The 20,961-nt window shown below is 36.3% G+C and overlaps 1 long non-coding RNA gene and 1 pseudogene across 1 annotated transcript in view; one reads left to right on the top strand and one right to left on the bottom strand.

Moving 5' to 3' along the window:
* LOC140597710 (uncharacterized) overlaps positions 1–20,961 on the top strand; it is a 235,507-nt gene that overhangs the window by 87,256 nt on the left and 127,290 nt on the right. The gene's annotated exons all lie outside the window — the stretch shown is intronic.
* Positions 9,441–9,540, bottom strand: LOC112926440 (U6 spliceosomal RNA; annotated as a pseudogene).

Below are 20,961 nucleotides of genomic sequence, written 5' to 3'. Positions count from 1 at the left end.
TTGTCAGCATGTCCCCTATCTGGAAGAGGTCATGGAAATGCAAAGCAGAGTCTCTGAAAATGGAGGAGAAAGGTTATACAGGGTAGAATGGGTATTTTATAGCATTGGTTTTGTACAGCAAGCAAAGAATATAACTTGTAAGCATTTGGCAATTCCTCTGTTGGGATTGACTAAACAATCTTATGACTGAATAAAAAGGAGGCTGTGATAGAAGGAAAAAAACAACAGAACTGCCCCCAGACTAATTATTTACATAAATCACTCCTTTCTGGAATTTTTAAATAGCTCTTTTCCTATGATTAAGAGACAGAATACACATTAGCTTTTTTAAGCTGGCAACTAAAATTTGGCAACTAAACCTAAAGTTGTCAACTGGGGGATCCCTGGGTGGCTCAGTGGTTTGTGTCTGCCTTCTGCCCAGGGCATGATCCTGGAGCCCCGGGATCGAGTCCCGTGTCGGGCTCCCTGCGTGGAGCCTACTTCTCCCTCTGCCTGTGTCTCTGCCTCTCTGTGTCTCTCATGAATAAATGGGTAGAATCTTTAAAAAAAAAAAAAGTTGTCAACTAAAAATTTACGTACAAATCTTTGACATTCATTCAAATATTAATGGTGTATATAATGATATTTACATGCTGTATTTGGACATAAATTATTAAAAATTTTTTAAATGCCAAGACTGATGCTTAAAATGAGAGATTATTCTGATATTTGAATAAAATAATTATAATATCAAAAATTCAAATCAAATTTATAAAGCAAGTTGCCTATTACTGTCTATACACTCATATCTAAAAGTGGGGGGCCTAGAAGAGAATGGCATGATACATTCAAAGTATTAAAAGGGAAAAATCTGCAGCCAAGAATACCTGATAGCCAGCAAGGCTATTATCCAGAATAGAGGGAGAGATAAAAGAATTTCTCAGACAAACAAAAATTAAAGGAGTTCATGATCACCAAACTGGCCATAGAAGAAATATTAAGGGGGACTCTTTGAGTGGAAAGGAGACCATATTGATAGTTTGTAAAGTAAAAAACACAAAAGCAGTAAAAGTAAGTGTTTCCATAAAAATCAGTCAAGGGATTCATAAAATAAAAGGATGTAAGATATGACACCATATTCCTAAAATGTGGGGATGGGGAGGAGTAAAGAATGGGTTTAAACTTAAGTGTCCAACAACTTAATATAGATTGCTATATGCAGAAGTTGTTACAAAAAAACCTAATGATAACCACAAACCAAAAACACTAAGAAATTTTTAAAGAATAAAGAGAAAGGAATACAAGTATGTCACTAAAGAAAGCCAACAAATCATGAAAGAAAGCAAGAGAATAAAGGATCAGAGAAAATCTATAGAAATGACCATAAAACAAGTAACAAAATGGCAGTAAATATATATCCATCAATAATTACTTTGAATGTAAATGAACTAAATGCTCCAATCAAAAGACAGGCCAACAGAGTGAATAAAAAAACCAAGATCCATATATATGCTGCCTAAAAGGGACTCATTTCAGACCTAAAAACACATGCACATTGAAAGTGAAAGGATGTAGAAATGTTTATCACACAAATGGATGCCAAAAGAGAGCCAAGGTAGCAATACTCTATCTATCTATCTATCTATCTATCTATCTATCTATCTATCTATCATCTATCCATCTATCTATCTATTTACATTTATTTATTTTAGAGAGAGAGAGAGAGAGTGAGTGAGCGAGCAAGAGTAGGGGAAGGGGCAATGGAAGAGTGAGAGAGAGGCAGAGAAGTAGACTCTCTACTGAGTGCAGTCTGATATGGATCTTGATCCCAGGATCCTGAGATCATGAACTGAGCTAAAACCAAGATGGAGGCTTAACTGACGAGCCACCCAGGTGCCCCCAAATAAAAAAACAAAGACTGTAACAAGAGACAAAAAAGGACACAATCCAATGAGAGGTTATAATAATATAAATACTTATATGCCCCAAATGGGAGTACCCAAATACATAAAGCAGTTAATAAAAAACATAAAATAAATAATCAATAGTAATTCTAGAATAGTAGGGTACTTTACACCCCACTTACATTGGTGGATAGATCATCCAAACAGAAAATCAACAAAGTCAACCAGGAAATGGCAGCTTTGAATGACACACTGGACCAGATGAATTTAATAGCATATTCAGAATAGTCCATCCTAAAATAGCAGAATACACATTCATTTCAAGTGCACATGGTACATTCTCCAGGATAGATCACCTATTAGCCCACAAAACAAGTCTCAACAAATTAAAAAAAAAACTCAAATCATACTGCATCCATCTCTTCTGACTACAACACTGAAACTAGAAATTAACCACAAGAAAAAGTATGCAAAGACCACAAATACATGGAAGTTAAACAACATGCTACTAAACAATGAATAGGTCAACCAAGAAATCAAAGAAGAAATAAAAAAATTACATGGAAACAAATGAAAATGAAAATACAACAATCTAAAGTCTTCAGGATGCAACCAAAGTGGTTCTAAGAGGGAAGTTTATAGTAATACAGGCCTACCTCAAGAAGCAAGAAAAATCTCAAATAAACAACCTACCATTACCCCTAAAGGAGCTATAAAAAGAAGAGTAATTAAAACCCAAACTCTAAAAAAGCAAGGAAATAATAAAGATTAGAGCAGAGATAAATGATATAGAAACCAAAAAAAAAAAAAAACAAAAAACAAAAAACAAACAAACAAAAAAAACCAAAAACCACAATAGAACAGATAAATGAAACCAAGAGCTGGTTTTTTGAAAAGATTAACAAAATCAATAAACCTCTAGCAAGATTCATTACAAAAAAGGAGACATGACCCAAATAAATAACATTACTAACGAAAGAGGAGAAATAACAACTAACACCTCAGAAATACAAACATTTTTAATGGAATATTTATGAAAACCTATATGCCACCAAATTTTCAACTTAGAAGAAATGGATAAATCCCTAGAAACATATAACCTACTGAAACTGAATCAGGAAGAAATAGAAAATTTGAACAGAGTGATTACTAGCAACAAAATTGAATCAGTAATCAAAAAACTCCCCCAAAATAAAAGTCCAGGATCAGACAGACAGCTTCACTGGTGATTTCTACCATATGTTTAAAGAAGTGTTAAGACCCATTCTTTAAAAAAAAAAAAAAGGACCCATTCTTTTCAAACTATTGCAAGAAATACAAGGGAAGGAAAACTTCAAAATTCATTTTATGAGATGATTATTACCCTGATACCCAAACCAGATAAATCACAAAAAAAGAGAGCTACAGGCCAATATCTCTCATGAATGTAGATGCAAAAATCCTCCACAAAACATAAGTAAATCAAATCCAACAATATATATTAAAAAATCATGCACCACAACCAAGTGGGATTTATTTTTTTGTTTTTTATTTTTTTAAAGATTTTATTTATTTATTCTTGAGAGATAGAAGGAGAGACAGAGCCAGAGACACAGGCAGAGACAGAGCCAGAGACACAGGCAGAGGGAGAAGCAGGCTCCATGCACCGGGAGCCTGACGTGGGATTCGATCCCAGGTCTCCAGGATCGCGCCCTGGGCCAAAGGCAGGCGCCAAACCGCTGCGCCACCCAGGGATCCCCCCCCAAGTGGGATTTATACCTGAGTTGCAAGAGTGACTTAATATTCACAAATCTATCAATATGATACATCACATTAATAAAAGGAAGGATAAGAGCCATATATGGCTATTTCAGTTGATGCAGAAAAAGCATTTGATGAAGTACAACATCCATTCATGATAAAAACCTTCAACAAAGGAGGTCTAGAGGGACCATACCTCAACATTAACAAAGTCCTTATGTGAAAAACCCACAGCCAACATCATACCTAAAAACCACAGTTTTTCTCCTAAGGTCAGGAACAACAGAAGGATGTCCCCTCTCACCACTTTTATTCAGCATAGTACTGGAAGTCCTAGACACAGAAATCAGATAAGAAAAAGGAATAAAAGCATCTAAATTAGTAAGAAAGAAGGAAAACTTTCACTATTTGCAAATGACATGATATTGTATATAGAAAACCCTAAATACAGCACCAAAAACCTACTAGAACTGATAGATGAATTTGGTAATGTTGCAGGATACAAAATCAATGTACAAAAATCTGTTACATTACTATACACTAACAATGAAACAGTAGAAAGAGAAATTAGGAAAACTATCCCATCTACAATTGCACCAAAAACAGTAAAACACCTAGGAATAAATAAACTTAAACAAAGAGGTGAAAGACCTATACTCTGAAAACTAAAACAGTGATGAAAGAAAATTAAACCTCAAATGGAAAAACATTTCCTGCTCATGTATTGGAAGAGCAAATATTATTAAAATGTCTATATTATCCAAAGCGGTCTACAGATTTCATGCAATCCCTATCAGAATACCAATGGCATTTTTCACAGAACTACTAGAACAAATAATCCTAAAATTTGTATGGATCTGCAAAGACCTTGAATAGCCAAAGGAGTCTTAAAAAACAAAACAAAGCAAACAAACAAACAACAACAAAAAAACAAAGCTAGAGGTATCAGGTACCAGATTTCAAGTTATATTGCAAAAGCAGAAAGCAGTAGTAATTAAACAGTATGATATTGGCATAGAAATAGACACATAGATCAGTGTAATAGAACAAAAACCCAGAAATAAACCCATAATTATATGGTCAATTAATCTTCAACAAAGGAGGAATGAATATACAATGAGAAAAAGTCTCCTCAACAAATGGTGCTGGGAAAACTGGACAGGTACATGGAAAAGAATGAAACTGGACCACTCTCTTCACCATTAAAAAAAAAAAAACTCAAAATGGATTAAAGACCTAAATATAAGACAGGAAATCATCAAAATCTTTGAAGAGATCACCAGCAGTAATCTTTCTGACATCAGCCTTAGCAACGTTTTTCTAGATATGTCTCCCGAGGCAAGGAAAATAAAAGCAAAAATAAACTATTTGAACCACATTAAAATAAAAAGATTTAGCATAGCAAAGGAAACTATCAAGAAAACTAAAAGTCAACCTACTGAATGAGTGAAGATATTTGCAAATGGTGTATCTGATAAAGGGTTAGTATCCAAAATACATAGAGAATTTATACAACTCAACATAAAAAAACCCCAAATAATCCAATAAGGAATGGGCAAAAGACATGAACAGACATTTCTTCAAAGAAGACATACAGATGACCAATAAACACATGAAAAGATAATCAGCATCAATAATAATTGGGGAAATGCAAATCAAAACTATAATGAGATACCACCTCATGTCTATCTGAATGGCTAAAATAAAAAAATATATATAAGAAACCACAAACATTAGTGAGGATGTAGAGAAAAATGACTGTTTGTGGGAATGCAAACTATTGCCACCACTTTGGAAGACGGTATGGAGTTTCCTCAGAAAATTAAAAATAGAACTACCCTATGATTCAGTAATTGCACTACTGAGTATTTACCTCCTGAGTATACAAAAATACTAATTCAAGTGGATACATGCACCCTTATGTTTGTTGCAGCAATATTCAGAATAGTCAAACTATGAAGCATCCTAAGTGTCCATCAATATGTGAATGGATATATATATATATATGTATATATATATATAGTCTTGCCATTTGCAACAACATGGATAGAGCTAGAGTATAATGCTTAGTGAAATAAGTCAGTCAGAGAAAGACAAATACCATATGATTTCACTCGTGTGAAATTTAAGAAACATAACAGGTGAACTTAAGGGGAAAAAAGAGAGAGAGGCAAACCATAAAATAGACTTTTTTCGAGGTGGGGGTAAAGGGATAAGGAAGGAGAAAGAAAATCTTAAGCAGGCTCCTAGCCCAATGTAGAGCCCAATGCAGGGCTCAGTCTCATGACCCTGAGGTCATGACCTGAGCTGAAATCAAGAGTTGGACACTTAAGTGACTGAGCCACTCAGGCACCCCAAGACTCTTAACTCATAGAGAACAAGCTGAGAGTTGTTGGAGGGAGTCGGATGGGGGATGGATTAAATGGGTGATGGGTATTAAGGAGGGCACCTGTTGTGATGAGCAGTGGGTATTGTATGTAAGTGATGAATCACTAAATTCTACTCCTGAAACTAATATTACACTACATGTTAACTAATTAGAATTTAAATAAAAAAACTTGAAACAAACAAAAACGAAACGCAATAAATAAGCAAAAGAAAAAAGAGACAAACCAAGAAATGGACTGCTAATTAACTGATGGTTATCAGAGAGGAGGTGGGTGGGTGGATGGGGAAAATATAGGATGAGGATTAAAAAGTACACTTATCATGATGAAATAAAGTTAAATTAAATTTAAAAAATAAAATAAAAAGGTGAGGCCAGAGATGGCAGTACTTTTTAAGAAGTATTTTAAAATGTGTGAATTTCACACAGTGTTGGTCAACAGAGAGGGCTGTTGAATAGGCTAGGAATTTGCAAGGACACATGCTGACTCATATAAATGTTTGCCAAGTCACACCCTCACATGTTTAATCTCATGTTGGTCATTAGTGTGGAGAGTCTCTACCCTATGAATGTTTGTGTTTATATCACCTCTACGAACCTCACCTGTGGAATCAATTGCTTCTTCTTTAGTATTTCCACTTATCCATTCTGGCCTGTATTTTAGTATATATATAGTATATATATATTTGTCTGCCCCTACCATAGATGTAAGTTCCAAGGTAGGAAGTTTTGCTCCAATTTTTATCACTTATTCCTGGTAGCAACTAACATATGCTATAATACTAGATACCTATTTGTTGGAAAAATAAACATAAAAGGACATTATACAATTAATCAATTGGATAAAAATCACACTGAAATCATATGAGGTTCTGATTGGAAGTGATTCTCTTGTCATTCTGCTCATGAGATGATATTTAGTATGCCAATAGGTATAGATGGTACTATGCTGATTTGCTGAAACTAATTAGTATATCAATTCCATTTTAATTTTGTGAGATGCATCCAAGATATATATTAACCCATAATTGGAATTAAATTCTCATAATATTTTATTAAGAAGCATGTCAAACTCACATCTCAGTTTAAATGAGAGAGTTTCATGGTCTTGCAAGTCGACTTGCTCAGAACTCTCCTAAATCTTGGAAGGACAGTGCAAAGAGGGCATTCCAGTATTGAGACAGGACAACTCAGAAATGTGAAAGTTTTCATTTTGAACTAATTGCATGTGTCTTTTGACAGGTAGGCATATATAATGCTGATGTTTTGAGGAATCCAAATGTAAGAATAATCTGAAAAGGAAACAGTAATTTAGGTTTTTTCCAACTAAATACTCCTCCATTTATCAACATTAATGTATCCTTTGTCATCCCTATTTACTGATAGTAGAGTTCCAGAAAATAGAATATAAATTATTTCCTTAAACCCATTGACTTTTACCTTCACTGAACTTCAGCTCTCTGATAACATAAAGCCATCTATTTTCAGTGATGCCTCTCCATCAGCAAAACCATACATCATCTGAAATTATACCTCATCATTTTGAGTTATGCTTCACCATTTGAGGTTATGCTACTTCCACAATGGCAAACTCTGGAATATAGTGATAGATAATTTATCAAGTAGATACTATACTGGAGACCCTGACCTAAATAGTTTACATGTAGTCATTTATGGATTCTCAAAAACAGTCCTAATTATACCAGCTCCACAGTTAGTGAGGTAGAGCTAGGATTTGGCCCCTGAAAGTCTGGCTTCAGGTCATGTATGTATTGCCTATCAACAAAATATCCTCATTTGATTTAAACTCCCTGACTGCTACTTCTCCCAGCTCTTCGCTTTTCTTGCATGTAGCCTTCAGTATGTCATCCAGCAACTTGGTTCTTTCTTTCTAATCCTTTCCCATTCTATCACCCAACATGGATTCAGTGGTCATCCAATGCCACTGCACTCTTGCTATTACCCAGAAGTTTCTGCCTAGACCTTTTATCCCCCACCCCCTGCCCTAAATCTAGGCAACCAGTCAATCACTTCATCAGTTCTCCTTCTTAGGATCCAACACTTGGTCATAAAATTACATTGAGTAAATGCATTAAAAATTCAAGCTCTTTAGCCCTATGTAGGTTCTTGCTATTACTTAGTGAACTGTTAATTCAGTCCCTTGACAATTCTCTATTACCTCCTTAGGTCAAATATACCTAAACTTTTCCATATTTGTTAAGTCCTCAATGTCTTCAGGACCTAGCTCACATTTAGCAGATAAACTTAATTCTTATTTTACAAAGAGATTTGTGTATACCTCTCTTTTTCACCCTCACAATTTTTCTGTTTAATACTAACCCTCCTTTTTTTTTAAGAGAGGGAGAGAGATAATCCCAAGCAGGCTCCACATTCACTGTGGAGCCCAAAGTGGTGGGGCTCAATCTCACAACCTTTTGAGATCATGACCTGAGCCAAAATCAAGAGTCAGATGCTCAACTGACTGAGCCACCCAGGGGCCCATTAGTTTCCCTTTTTATCCCTAGGCTTAGAAGAAGAAAGATTCTTCCATTTTAAGGTTGACTTCTTTATCTATACTTTTGGTCTATTCCCATATAGGCTCTTCTAGGAAGTTGTCAGTTACACTCCTGAAGGTATTTTCTACCTTCCAACTGTCTGTTCTTACTAATTTTTCCCTCTCAGCAAATTAACTCATTTGAGTAATCTTTACTTTAGGAATAAAGCAGAGTAGAACAATTCTATACTTTGATCCTTTACATTTTAATTTACCTGTCTCATCTCCAGCCCTTGTTTCTCTGACTTTCTTGAAAGAGTAGCTTACCTTCACTGACTTTTCTTAATATCATTCCTATGGATAGTATTCCATGAAGCCTAGGATAATTAGCCTAAGGTATTCACTTCATATCCTCTTTCCTCATTCTGATCCATGTTTTTAGCCTTCTAAAAGTGAGGATCTTCCTCCTTGGTTGTAGAAAGCACTAACTCATCCTACTGCTCCAGATGCATGGGAGAAGGGAGACTAGAAAATGAGAGCACTAAGCAATCCTAAAGAAAAGATCATAAAAGGAATCTCTAAATGTAGGCTGTTTACAAAGAAGTAAGAACTTTTAACATCCCTAAAGCCTTTCTGTTAGCACTGAGGACCTCCTGTATTTTGGTCTTAACACTGAGTGATGAAGGAAATGGGACTTTGAACTCCGTCTTTAGAAGGGAGAGTGCCACTGGTTTTAAGGTTGTTCCAAAGCTAACAAATCCGAGGCAATAATGGATCATTTGCTCAGGAGTCCATCTGACTACCTGATGGCTGATTTGAAATTATACCAGTTTCCAGGGCTTCTACTGGCTAGGCCAATGTATCTGAAACAGTACGGATAAGTAGTCCATCTGGAACTCCGAAGGATATAGGTGTGGGTAAAAAGACTGGCAAAGGCCAAAATTCATAATCTTTATTTGCATGTCATCCTTGTGCAGAGGCTGTGCTAGTTTTCTCTGTATTGTTCCAATTTTTGCATATGTATTGCTGAAGAAAGCACATAATTATTATCTTTAATTTTATATGTTTATTAGAGCTCTCATTTTACTTCAGACCCCTTGCCTTTTTTGGGACAGCTCTGAGGTATAACTCATCCTTTGAGTTCTCCTTGCAAACAGGCTGAAGCTGGATTAAATCCTGCATGAGGTTAAATTCGCTTCGTATAACAGGTAATTCAAGCATTACTTTTAGAATTGGTTTTAAAAGCCCAGGCATTTGGGACACCTGGGTGCCTCAGTGGTTGAGCATCTGCCTTTGGCTCAGGGCATGATCCTGAGGTCCTGGGATCAAGTCTGTATCGGGCTCCCCGTGGGGAGCCTGCTTCTCCCTCTGTTGCTGTCTCTGCCTCTCTCTATGTGTCTCTCCTGCAACACATGTCTCTAAATCTTCAAAAAGAAAATCAAACCAGGAATTTATCATTTTGGAAAAAAGTCCTTCCTCATTTTTTCTATACCTGCCTTTTTCTTTTTTTAAGATTTTATTCATTTATTCATGAGAGATATAGAGAGAGGCAGAGACATAGGCAGAGGGAGATGTAACAGACTCCCCTTGGGGAGCTTGATGCAGAACTCAGTCCTGACGCAGGACTCAATCCCCATGCAGGACTCCATCTCAGGACTGGATCCCAGGACTCCAGGATCACACCCTGAGCCAAAAGCAGACACTCAACTGCTGAACCACCAAGGCATCCCTCTATACTTGCTTTGACCTTCATCTAAGAAGGAATGTAATGGGCTTCATGACTTAAGCAATTGGGAACACTGACACAAGAAGAAAACTTTAAAACATATCATAAGTGCTGCTTCTACTTACGGCAGATGAGCTAGCACGACTCATGGGAAATCATTTTATAATTTCGTAAAGTGCAGCTTCCTTCATGGTGAGAGCATTAGCACATCTTTAAATGAATGATGCCAAATCTCTTAAATGTCTATAGCCTTTACCTAAGTTTGTGCCTATTACTCAGCCCATGGATATTCTGTACTGTATCAAGTGGATTGTCATAACATCTATTTTGAAGTGTGATAAAAATTTCAGTGAGCTATCAAATCTTTTTGAAATCTGAAGAACTTTATGGCTAAAACTAATATGAAGTTCTATCATAAACATAATTTCTTAAAAATAGGGCCTTTGAAAATAAAAGTACACCAAAACACAGCTTAGACAATTGCCATTCAAACTAAAAATATACCACCACCAAAACTGTTATGCCATATGTATATATTGGCAATTAATTTGATAAACATATTTTTTAACTGCTCTTCTATTTTCTAACATGCAAGTCCTATCATCATTTAGTAAAAACAAAAGCCATTACCTTGAAACTGAATGCAATCACTCGCCTCACTGCTCTGTTAAAATATGGCTCTGTTCTCAGTATTGCTTTGCAGTTATTAGTATGCAGTAAATGGCTTAAAATATATAAATTTAATTCTAGAGATAAGAAAGTATCTTGAATTGAGTATGGCTTTGCCATTAATATCACCTTTACTCTGCCTCCAACTTGGTATGTGACCTTGGACAATTCATTTTATGAATTCGACTTCATTATTTACCTGCAAAATTACATTTTTCATGAATTTACATTACTTATCTGCAAAATAGAAGGACTGAATTAGGTATTCTCTAAGTTGCCTTCACCGTCTGAGTATAAAAACAATTATTAAGTAGAATATATTTTTATTACCAGTTTGCAGAAAGGGAATGGGAAACTGAGGTACACAAAATTTAAAGTGTCCCTTGTGATTTTATTGCATCAGTATGAAATACTTTCTTTACAAAGTAGGGAGGCTAAAGAGAACTGCTTCAGTACAATTTCAAGCATCAACAATGATTTCTTTATTTTTGAACAAATAAATAAAATTTATATAAAATAAATAAAATTAAATAAATAAAAATTAAATGAACAAATGAAAGAAAGCAAGAACAGGAAGCCAAGAATGGTCAGCTCAATAAAATTACATGGTCTTGCATTGTTGTTTGTTCAGTATGAAATACCTTCTTTACAAGGTAGGGAGGCTAAAGAGAACTGCTTCAGTACAATTTCAAGCATCAACAATGATTTAAGAGAAGTGGTTTCAGACATTATTTCCTTTTATTACTCAGTGAAAGTTCTTCAAATGCTTATTGAGATGACCTAAGAATCAGGATAAAAAAAAAAAAGCAGTGAATCACTGATGAAGAAGAAATGAATTTTAAAGAGAATCCTAATAAAGCAGCATTTATCAATCTTTCTTCAGGTATCTTCTCAGTCTGAATGAACATTAGCTTCTTCTTAGTGTGACTGATTCAGCTTTGAGATGGCATTCTTCTCTAAATGAGCATGGTAAATGAAATTCGGTCATTTTGATGAAACAGGATTATCAACATTTACAGCTTCACTCACCCTCTGCTATGCTTTGGTCAATTTGTAGATAGTACCTGATGCATGAATGAATATTTGAGTATGGTAAGATAGACCAAATCAGCAATCTCCACTGGTTTGGTCATTCTATTCTCTTTAGATTTTCATTATTTAGCTTAAACATCAAAGAGAAAAAATTGAGGGCTATCCTGGATTCTGGTAAATTGTTTTCTTGTCTGCATTTGTTTGTGCTTTCCTTTTATTCTTTCTGGGTTTCCTTTGCAGCCTTTTGTCACCCCTCCAGTTTTCCCGAGATCCTTCTTTTTTTTTTTTAAGATTTTAAAAATTTATTCATGAGAGAGAGACACACACAGAAACGGAGAGACATAGGCAGAGAGAGAAGCAGGCTCTCCGTGGGGAGACCCAATGCAGGATTCGATCCCAGGACATTGGGATTATGACCTGAACCAAAGGCAGACGCTCAACCTCTGAGCCACCCAGGTACCCCTTGAGCTCTTTAAAATAATCTACTAAAGTAATTCATATTAAGTTTTTTAACACCTACAATTTTTATTGGTCAAAAATAAATAAAAATGAAGTAAACAAATGAAAGAAAGCAAGAACAGGAAGCCAAGAATGGTCAGCTCAATAAAATTACATGGTCTTGCAATGTTTACAGACAAGAGACAATATTTAGACCCAATACCCATTGACTGTAGAGGTGGTCAGTCTCTGGGATGTAGAACCTGCAACATTATGAGATATATACTATAATGATTTTCCCACTTCTTCCCAAAAGGTTCATATGGTTATTTTCTCAGATGATTATACAGTGAGGAAGGGGAATACCCAGACATTTCTAGGGCTGTTGAATACAGGAGGCTTTAAAATGTCACCATGGCTCACCTATTAGGGAGGTGAAAAGGTGAGGGGCAGGGAGGAAGGAAATAATAGGGTTCTTTTTTTTTTTTTCTTTTTCTAGAGAGAGAGAGAGAGAGAGAGAGAGAGGCAGAGACACAGGCAGAGGGAGAAGCAGGCTCCATGCACCGGGAGCCCCACGTGGGATTTGATCCCAGGTCTCCAGGATTGCGCCCTGGGCCAAAGGCAGGCGCTAAACCGCTGCACCACCCAGGGATCCCGAAATAATAGGGTTCTTAACAATATCTAATCTACAGTGGGTCCTTTGGGTCTGTGACCTCACTGTGGTCATTACTCCATACTTGAATGTTCAACTGGGATTGACATATTTGGCAGTTGAAGAAAACCTTACATTGAGTCCACCTGGGGTTGGTGGTGATCAAGCTATCATATTAAGTAAAGCCAAGTGGAAACCTCTAATACTGTCCCCCACCACTCTGCCAAAGTGGAATATTGAAAAAAAAATCACAAACTTCTGTATCTAGCCAAGATGCAGCAACAGAACCAATTTAAAGAACTGAAAGAACTAAAAAGCTCAATGAAATATATGAAACAACAGTTGGCTATCAAGCAAGGAAGGACAGTGGTTCCTAAAAGAAGGGAAACAAATGTGGTGACTTCTACAGTTACCCCAGCTTTCTGCCTTTCTGCTTTTCAGGGCTTCTAGGCTGCTCTGCAGAAGTAGAGAACCAGGTGGAGTACAACTGTCTTTTTGAGTTGAGGAGACAAATACGGAAGTTAAGGGAAGCCCAGGGTAACTAGAATTCTCAGGTGCTAATACTGGAGAATGAAGAGCATTGCAGAGAGAGAGCTCCAGTGATTCATAGATGGCATCCTGCATGTCTTCAGCATGTGAAGAAACTATCTGAGGTTGGGGAAAGAATTGTCCAAAAAGGAGCAGTATACAGAGATCACAAAAAGCTGGGAAGAGATTATGTTACCACCAGCCAGAGTGGAAAACTATATCTCATGGTGCATAGGGTGGAATATTCAGAAGAGCATTGCCTAAGTAGTGAGGAAAAATTAATCCTAGACTAAATACTGCTCTGCACCTACCTTAAAAAACTTTAAAGGCAAGTATCAAGAAGATCAAACTCTTTTTTTTTAAAGATCAAACTCTTACCAAATAACTGAACTGCCTTACAGAACAAAGCTCTAGAACCTCTCTCTCCCTCTCTCTATATCTTTAGCACATATGAAGTTTTTAATGATTTAATATACATCCTTCTCTTAGACTTACATGTTGCACTTTAAAGAGGAGACTGCCTCAAATGGTAGATTATCTGGAAATGAGGAATCTTTGAGGAGCTATTCACGCTAAGAGGTCCTCTCAGTGGCCCTGCATTCATACCACATAGAATTGTGGTTATTAAACTTGATAATACCACTTCTGTGACCCCATATCAGATCTATTGAATCAGGGTCTCCTGATATTACAAAAAATAAGCTCTTAGGGTGATTTGAATGATTAGCTTTCTTTTTTTTAAAATTTTAGTTTTGAAAATTTTATTTAAACTCAGTTAATGTATAGTGTGTTATCAGTTTCAGAGGTAGAACTCAGTGATTCATCAGTTGCATATAACACCCAGCGTTCATTATATCACTTGACTTCTTTAATGCCCATCACCCAGTTGCCCATCCCTATGATTAGCTTTCTTTTAGAACTATTGGTACTCATGTCTGTGCATTTTACCCATCATAATGGACACAGTTTAGAGATCTTAATTTTCAAATATCCTTGTCTTGCGTATTGTGGGATTGCTCTAGAATGTGGAAAAAAAAACACTGGGAGACTTTGCTCACAGAAATCAGTCATTAATTAACCTATTTATTCAATATACACTTACTGAACATATTTTATGGGCAAGGTCTTGTGCTATACTATGAGGATATGAAGATAGTTATTACATTATGTATTGTATTATTTATCTGTATCTGTATTGTATGTTTTATATATGTATTATGTGTATTATTATACATATTTTATTTCATTATGCATGGGCGCTTAAGAAAAGTTAACTCAATCAGAACCAAAGAGGAGGTCATTATGTGGTATGACAAACTATTTTACCGTAAAATCCAGAGTTACGCAAGGAAAGCTTTCTTTATGAATAAGTTATGTGGACTGCTGTGGGAAATTTAAAAAAAGAATGCCTTACTTTCATCAGCCTGAATTATTCTCCTTCAACACTAAATACACAAAATATTGCAGTCAAAAGTCAAAGATAAAGGAGATATCATTTCATTGATGACGGTTATTATTTTTCACAGTAATTGTTTTCAACTGACTCTTCTCTCTCTGAAATGATCTCCTGAGTTTTGGTTATCATCTGCATGATTTTCAGATATCATATTATATGTCAGCTCTTCAAGAGACCTTCCTTAACCTCCTGTTGAGAGGGGGAAAAAAAGGAAGAATTCAAGACTCAAATGAACATGCCAATTCATAAATGGAGAATTAACTGATTTTGTTGTGGTGTAGGAACAAATTATCCTGAGTGCATACAGATAGCCAGCAAGTGGCTACAAAACAGTAATGATTTTCAGCTCTTCTTACTCAAGCTATAGTCGTTATACATTATCCTACAGTTGGTTGGCAGATATTCAATTCATGCTAGTATTTACATTGTTAGTATTTACATTATAAGTCATCCTGATGTTCTGTTTTATGTAATTCTTTAGCAGTACCTTCTGTGGTTGCCTCTGACATCAATCTTGGCAGTTGATTAGTCATATCCTTCTACATCTTCAGTGAGGTTAGGTGAAGTTCTGTTTGCCATACAGCTAAATTAACCATCCAGCTGTTCTCATATGTCTTCATGTTAATTTTCTTCATAGCACTTTTTGTTTCTGATGTATTTTAATTTCTTAGTATATTTGTCTATATTGCCTGTGTTAGGCTATAACCTCCAGTGACAATCAGTGGATACATGAATATTTTTGTGAGTCTATGTTGGAGTCATAAATTCTAGATTAACTATAGAGACAACTATGCATATAGAAATTTAGATATTTAAATTTTCCTGTTGTATATGTAATAACTATATATTTGTATAACTAAATATTTGTCAGTAGCAAGCAAATGCAAATAGCTTTTCAAATGCTAATTAGTAAATGGATAATTTGATTATTCTCTGAAATTTAAGACTTGTGAAACTCCTAACATATTTGTGAAGTGTAAATAAGTTTTCATTTACTAACAGCTGTAATCAAGAAAATAGGCTTTTCTGTAGCTATTGCAAATAGCAGTTACTTGGATGTACAACTTCAGCATGAAAGTGCAATTGCAGCATTGGCTGATCGCTTTTCCCTCCTTTGAATAAGAGTCAGTCTTGGATATATAATTGGCATTCATTTGAATTCACCTAGATTCAAAAACAATAATCTAAGAGGAAACTTAGGTATGAAATTAAGTTTATTTAGCTTTTGGTAGGGCAGAATTGAGAAAATGAAGAAGAGAGTAAGGCGGAAGTCTTTAGATTTCTGGTTTTTCAGTTATGAGGTTATTTTAAACCACTTTGCCTCTTTCATTTTTTTATTCCCAGTGCTGATTGAAGATTTTTCTGTTTTTGAGTTCTGTGTTATCTTTATTGCTGCTGAGGATTTAACTGGCTAAGTAAGGTATGGTCATTGTTTTGCTCCAGCTATGCTTTTTCATGTCCGTTCCAATGTTAATACTGAATTACTAGTAAATTGGGCCTTTAGGAAGAAATTAGTGCATATATGGAAAATTTGCAATTTGGAAAACTCTTCTGTTCTCATAGGTGAAATATGTACGGAGAAATCAGGGTTTATATGGGCTTTTCAAAAGCAGCAATGAGAAAAGCAACATCAACATAAATTACAAGATAGTTCCAGTATACTTCCATACTGGTAACACACCATAGGCATTCAGGAAATTCCTATATATTAGTAGTACTGCTTAATTCAATTTTCCCTTTAAATGCACTTGGCTTTATAGCTTTATATTTTTTAAGAGTTTATTTATTCATGAGAGACACAGAAAGAGAGGCAGAGACATAGGCAGAGGGAGAAGCAGGCTCCCCACAGGGACCCCGAAGTGGGACTCGATCCCAGGATTCTGGGAACATGACTTGAGCCAAAGGCAGACACTCAACCACTGAGCCACCAAGGCCTCCTGGTTTTATAGCTTTATTAATCATTATGGAGACCTAACTATATCTCTATTCTATTCTCTATCTACATTTGTATATATATATACCTAATATGCATAAATATGTGTATATATGTACACATGTGATATTGTGTATATGCATAGACACATATACCCAACATTGTGCAAACATTTTAAGATAGTAATTTTTCAGGATTTTTATTTGTATAAGTGGGGCAGGCAGAAGTATGGATAAATACAGAGTTCAGTGGGTATTACTTTTAGAGCTTGAAAAAATAATATTTATATTTATTCACAGTTTTGTCTTCCCTCCTTATACAAATCAAGTCATTATCTGAAAAAGAACTTGAATATATATGCAAAATGTATATACATATATATATGAGAATTTCTCAGGAATGAAAATTCTAGTGTCAACAGATTGTTTTTTTGTCTCTAAAAAGTTAACTAAATTATAGGAAAAGAGGGACTCTGAATGGATTTGTATATTTAGGTTGTAGATGCTAATTCAGGACTGGGAATGAAGAGCAACTCCACATTTTCATAGATTTTGAGGGTTAACCATTGTGAGGTTTTCAAAAATTGAGGATTCAAAAAATTATCTAAAATTTTGATGTACTAATGTACCATGCATTTTGAAGAAAAGGAGATCTAAACTATAAAAGGAAAAAAGATTATCAAACAAGAACCTGTTACGTTTTCACTGTTTGAGACAAAGGAACCAGCTTTTACAAATACTTTGTTATTATGACTACTAAGTGACTACTTGCTTGTACAAATAATTACCTTTGTTTCTATTCACATTGAAAAAATTTATTTTTTAAATTTAAGTGATCTTAGAGGACAAACTAAGGGACGACTCAAAATAGTGATAAATTTTGGGTTTGCTAAACTGCACTGAACCTTCAGACTGTCAGAGAAAGAGTAAGAAAAACAAAACAAGAAAGAAGAGAGCAAAGACAGAGAGCACAGGAGAGAAAAAGAGGGGAGAGGGAGAGGTGGAAAGAGTGAGAGAGAGAGAGAGACAGACAGACAGAAGCACTGACGTATTCTTTCTTTCCAAGGTTCTTAAGTAGTAGCATCAATAAGCAGTATTTCCTGTGACTGCATGCAAAGTGTCAGAGGAGTGCTGTCACTGTCAGAGTTTTATGTTTATTGGAGCAGAACGATGGAATTTAGGGATTGTCCCATTATATTGACTCTCCAGTTATTCCATTAAGACAAGTGGTAACATTTAAAAGAAACTTGTGATCATTTAGTAGCTGACATTTGATTTCCCAGTGTACCCAGTCTCCACTATAATTTGCTGCCTCTAAACAAAGCAGTAAACAGTGTTCAATTTAAAGTTAGGGCATAGAAAAAGTGTCTACCCCATTAAAATAAAAACTGCATTCAAAAGTTGGCAGGTGGTACTGTTATGTGCAGGGAAATTTATTGGGAAAAGATTAAAACTGCTTTTATGAATAGAACGTCGAGGAAAGCAAATCAGCAGAAATAAAATCTGTCATGGACATAATGTTCTTAATTGACCAATTAAATCAGGCCAAATCTCTGTGGGACTTTGGTCCAAGTGAGTATATTAGATAGTCATGTCGGGGACCACCTTCTCCACTGATGCTTTTCTTTAATGCTATTTTTTGACTGCCAGTACTTCAGTGTTGGTCGTATTTGAGTGTCTTGATCAGAGATAAATGTTGTTGGTTCTGTTCCCGTCTTCCTCTCCTGCAACTCTCAAGGCCCTCTCTATTTCCACTTAGACATAATGACCCCTGCCTTTGTAACTGAAGCCAACCCCTGACCTGAGTTTTGGGTCCTTTCCCATCCTGCCTCCTTAATCTAAAAATTTATTTTCTTCCTACTGCTCTGACATCTTCTTCCTAGCAAACTTTCTTTAAACCAGTCAACTATGCTAACTTAGTACTTCTTGCTCCCTCTTCAATGACTACCTAATACTTTGACAGCCACCTCCCAATTGTGGGCAGGCCTCTTGGGTGTGAGACCAGGGCAGGTTGCACATGGCACCCAGATTTGAAACTTGACGATCTGTGGTGGCTATGTTGAAATTCTTAATAGTTTTGCCTTTGAATGGGTGCTTTGTATGTATCCTTTGGGGACTTGGAGCTTCAACTCTTGCGTGAGGTTGCCTTTCAGTCTTTCTGTCTTCCTGAGAGGTGTTCTCATTAGCTGGCTCCATCATCCTGCACAGAGACTGAGGTCACTCTGCCCCAGAGGGCAATTAGGTTGGTTGTTTTGGAGAAGAGGGCCTGCATTTGCTGTTGCCCTCCAACACAGTGGTCACCTGGCCATGAGCATGGGGGTGGGAGGATGGGGGAGGGTAAGATGTCAGCTATTCTCCTCCTGCAGGCAGCACCAAGATCAGTTGGGGTGGAGGGTGGGATGATATGTCAGGGGCCTTTTGCAAACCCCCATCTAGGTACACAGCTCATCCTCACATGGAGAATGCATTTCTTTGGGGATTCCTGGTCCAACACGTGTTGGGTCATGGAAAGGAGATAGACTTTGCTGCCCCTGGCTTGCTTGCATATTCATTTTGCAGTGAGCCCTGCAAATTATGTAGCCAGTCCTGATTGGTAGGTGTTCTCCAGTGGACGGATGCTCATCAGGATTTATCCTCCTAACTTCTTGGGTGTTAACCACCTTGACTAGGATAAGTCCTTTCTCTTCAACCCCTTTCTTCTTTCCTATTCAGTTGCTACCATATGTCCTTGGTTTTCCTCTTATCTCTTCTTTCAGTCTGCTTTGCAGGATTCTCTTCCTTAGCTCTTGTCTACTGTTAGTGCTTTAGGGGAGTAGTTTAGAGAGGGGTCAGTTTGAGAGTTTCTGCCCTTCTCATTTACACATTCCCTTTTTGTAGCTTTATTCCACTGTGTGCTTGACTACCCGGCCTATTCTGCATCTTCCCCTCAGACCTGAGCTTCAGCCTGGCTATATCCCTGTGTGTAGTGACTGAATCTGACTTTTGAGCTTCCATAAGTTCTTCTCAGCTAGCTGAGAAGTTCATCTTTACTAATAATACCTGCTGCTTATTTAGCACCTCCTAAAAGGTAGGCTTCTCATTTATAACTTTATAGAAATAAAATTATAAAGGACTCCCAATTTTGCTTCAAGGTATGAATTAATCATATATATTTTAGAGATGAATAAACAGGCTCAGCTTAAGAAACCATCTTGAGGTCACACAACTGCTACATTACTGAAGTTAATGAGCTCTTTTGTTACATCTTCTAGGTAAAAGTAATAATAAGCATGTTTATGTGCCAGATATGGTGTTCTAATGGCTTTACATATGTTAACGCACCTTATCAACAATCATATGGGATAGATTCTGTTAGGTAGAGCTGGTGAAACTGAGGCACAGAGGAGCTTAATAACTGAGGTCACACTAGCAGTAGGAGGAAGAGAGCCAGGATTTCAACCAAATCTATTAGCCCCCAAACTCTAGGCTCTAGCCACCACACACGCTGCCTTTCCTGTTCTGTTCTGTCACTATCCAACTCTGAGGAGTTTGGAAAGTGGCCTCTCCATATCTCAGACACTCTACATTTTAAACATCATAGTATACTCTTAACACTGTCTTCACTGGGAATACATCTGGGAGAATGCCAAAGGCATGAGATTTCTTTAGATGAAACATGGTAGATGATAATCTTAAACATAATTTAAAAATCTTGTTTAGGTTTCTATAGTTCCTTTCTCCTATAATCCTATCATATAGTCCCAAGTTATTCTTTTGAAGTTTGAAGTGGCACAGTTATATGTGGAAATAATAAAATACTTAAAATGCTGAGATAAGTAACTATGAAGCCAACATTTTAAAAGGTATAATTAATTCATTTATAAAGTATTTATTGAGTGTCTGCTAGGTACCAGGTATAGTACTAGGCTCTGGGGAAACCATAGTGTACAAGACATACTTTCCATCCATGTAGGCTTCATTCTCACACAGGAGACAGGAAAGCACTGAGGCTCTAACTCCACAGAGCACAGGAAGCACAGGATCTA

Source organism: Vulpes vulpes, chromosome 1 (genome assembly GCF_048418805.1).
Source record: "Vulpes vulpes isolate BD-2025 chromosome 1, VulVul3, whole genome shotgun sequence".
In the NCBI taxonomy this organism is placed as follows: domain Eukaryota; kingdom Metazoa; phylum Chordata; class Mammalia; order Carnivora; family Canidae; genus Vulpes; species Vulpes vulpes.
The sequence above is the reverse complement of the archived record's forward strand: the minus strand, read 5'-3'. Positions and strand labels throughout refer to the sequence as shown.